The sequence below is a fragment of the Athene noctua genome, unplaced genomic scaffold (genome assembly GCF_965140245.1).
Source record: "Athene noctua unplaced genomic scaffold, bAthNoc1.hap1.1 HAP1_HAP1_scaffold_34, whole genome shotgun sequence".
Taxonomy (NCBI): domain Eukaryota; kingdom Metazoa; phylum Chordata; class Aves; order Strigiformes; family Strigidae; genus Athene; species Athene noctua.
Window position 1 is genome coordinate 1,964,277 of NW_027437537.1, and position 3,224 is coordinate 1,967,500.

The window sequence follows — 3,224 nt, forward strand, 5'->3', positions numbered from 1 at the left end:
GCCGGCTTGGCCGCAATGTACTACCCAGAAATGGATGCAGGAGAAGGACTAAGATGGACGCCAACTGTGGAGGCAGTCTCTTCCTGGCTTCAGAACTTTGAAGAGAGTCTTGGTACCTCCTCATCTCTACGGGCGAGTGCCCTGGATGTTAGGAGCTCCCCAAGAAATCATTTCTCTTCTGTCCCAGTCAGGGGGAAAGGAAAGCCAAGGCGCATGACACGTGGCGAACTCTGGTTCTTCCTGTGCGACCAGGGGGAGGACATGAGGAAGTGGGATGGTCAACCCACCTTTAAGTTGGAAGCACGTGTACATGAATTGCGAGGAAAGACCCCTGCCAACAAGAAGACATCTAAGAAGGTTGCTAATGTAGCTGGTGTAAAACCACAAGGAAGTAACCAGCGATCTCCCAGATACAGAAAGACTGAGATCACCTCCCTTGATCCTGAAGAAGGAACCTCCGGCCTGGCACGGCAAGAGTCAGACAGTGAGTACTCCGACCAAGAACAGGAATAGAGGGCCCCTGCCTCCAGCCAGGAGGAGGAAAGGGATGATCGGGTGTATTGGACAGTGTGGATTCGATGCCCTGGCACATCAAATCCACAGAAGTACCAGGCTTTAATTGACACCGGGGCACAAATGTGCACTAATGCCGTCAAGTTATAGAGGAGCAGAACCTATCTGGATCTCAGGAGTGACAGGGGGCTGTCAAGAACTATCAGTATTGGAGGCCGAGGTTAGCTTGACTGGGGACAAGTGGGAAAAACATCCCATTGTAACTGGCCCAGAAGCCCCTTGCATCTTGGGCATTGACTATCTCAAGAGGGGATACTTCAAAGACCCAAAAGGATACCGATGGGCTTTTGGTGTGGCCAGTGTGAATACAGAAAAGGTAAAACAGTTGTCTAATCTGCCTGGCCTCTCAGAAGATCCTTTTGTTGTGGGACTGTTGGGAGTTGAAGAACAACAGGTGCCAATTGCTATGAGGACCGTGCACCGACGGCAGTATCGTACAAACCGAGACTCTCTGGCTCCCATCCAAGAATTGATTCGTCAACTGGAGAACCAAGGTGTCATCAGGAAGACACATTCGCCTTTTAATACCCAATATGGCCGGTGCGAAAGTCTGACGGAGGGTGGAGGTTAACAGTAGACTATCGTGGCCTGAATGAAGTGACGCCACCACTGAGTGCTGCTGTACCAGATATGTTAGAGCTCCAGTATGAACTGGAGTCAAAGGCAGCCAAGTGGTACGCCACAATCGATATTGCCAATGCATTCTTTTCAATTCCTTTGGCAGAAGAGTGCAGGCCACAGTTTGCTTTCACGTGGAGGGGTGTCCAGTATACCTGGAATCGACTGCCCCAGGGGTGGCAGCACAGCCCCACTATTTGTCATGGACTAATTCAAACTGCACTGGAAAAGGGTGATGCCCCTGAACATCTACAATACGTTGATGACATCATTGTGTGGGGCAATGAGGCAGAAGAAGTGTTCAAGAAAGGACAAAGAGTAATTGAGATTCTTCTGAGAGCTGGGTTTGCCATAAAGAAAAGCAAGGTCAAGGGACCAGCACGAGAAATTCAGTTCTTGGGAATAAAATGGCAAGATGGACGCCGTCATGTGCCATTGGATGTTGTCAACAAGATAGCAACTATGTCTCCACCGACCAACAAGAAGGAAACACAAGCTTTCCTAGGACTTGTGGGATTTTGGAGGATGCATATTCCAGGTTACAGTCAGCTTGCGAGCCCTCTCTATCAAGTGACCCGAAAGAAGAACAATTTTCAGTGGGGTCCTGAGCAGCAACAAGCCTTTGAGCACATCAAACAGGAGATCGCTCGGGCGGTAGCTCTTGGGCCTGTTCGGACAGGACCAGCTGTGCAAAATATACTTTACACATCACCTGGGGAGCACGGACTCACATGGAGCCTCTGGCAGAAGATACCAGGTGAAACTCGAGGTCGACCATTAGGATTTTGGAGCCGGGGATATCGAGGATCAGAAGCCCACTACACTCCAACTGAAAAGGAGATACTGGCAGCATATGAGGGGATTCGAGCTGCTTCAGAAGTTGTTGGTACAGAAGCACAGCTCCTCTTGGCACCACGGCTGCCTGTATTCCATTGGATGTTCAAAGGAAACATCCCTTCCACACACCATGCAACCAGGGCTACCTGGAGTAAATGGGTCGCGTTAATCACGCAACGGGCTCGACTGGGGAAACCCAACCATCCAGGGATCCTGGAAGAGATCATGGACTGGCCAGAAGGTAGAGATTTTGGAGTGCGGCCTGAGGAGGTGGCTCGTGCCCAAGAGGCACCGCCATATAACGAGTTACCAGAAGATGAGAGGCGTTATGCTCTCTTTACTGATGGATCCTGTCGTGTGGTAGGAAGCCATCGGAAGTGGAAAGCTGCTGTGTGGAGTCCCACAAGACAAGTCGTTGAGGCCACTGAAGGAGAAGGAGAGTCAAGTCAGTTCGCAGAAGTAAAAGCGATCCAACTCGCCCTAAAGATTGCTGAACGGGAGAAGTGGCCAGTATTATATCTCTACACGGACTCCTGGATGGTGGCTAACGCCCTGTGGGGGTGGCTACAGGAGTGGAAGAAGACCAATTGGCAGCGCAGAGGTAAACCCATCTGGGCTGCTGCATTGTGGCAGGACATCGCTGCCCGAGTGGAAAACGTGGCTCTAAAGGTACGTCATGTAGATGCTCATGTGCCCAAAAGGCGTGCCACTGAAGAACATCAAAACAATGAGCAAGCAGACAAAGCTGCCAAAATTGAAGTAGCTCGGCTGGACCTGGACTGGGAGCGTAAGGGTGAGCTGTTTGTAGCTCGATGGGCCCATGAAACATCAGGGCATCTTGGCAGAGATGCAACGTACAGATGGGCTCGTGATCGAGGGGTGGACCTGACCATGGAGGCCATCTCACAGGTCACTCACGAATGTGACACATGTGCTGCAATCAAGCGAGCCACACGAGTAAAGTCTCCCTGGAACAGAGGGCGATGGCTGAGTTTTCAATACGGTGAGGCCTGGCAGATTGACTCTATTGGACCACTGCCACGAACACGCCAAGGCAAGCGCTACATACTCACCATGGTAGAAGCAACTACGGGTTGGCTAGAAACGTACCCTGTAAATCATGCCACTGCCCGAAATACCATCTTGGGTCTTGAAAGGCAAATTGTATGGCGACATGGTACTCCTGAAAGAATCGA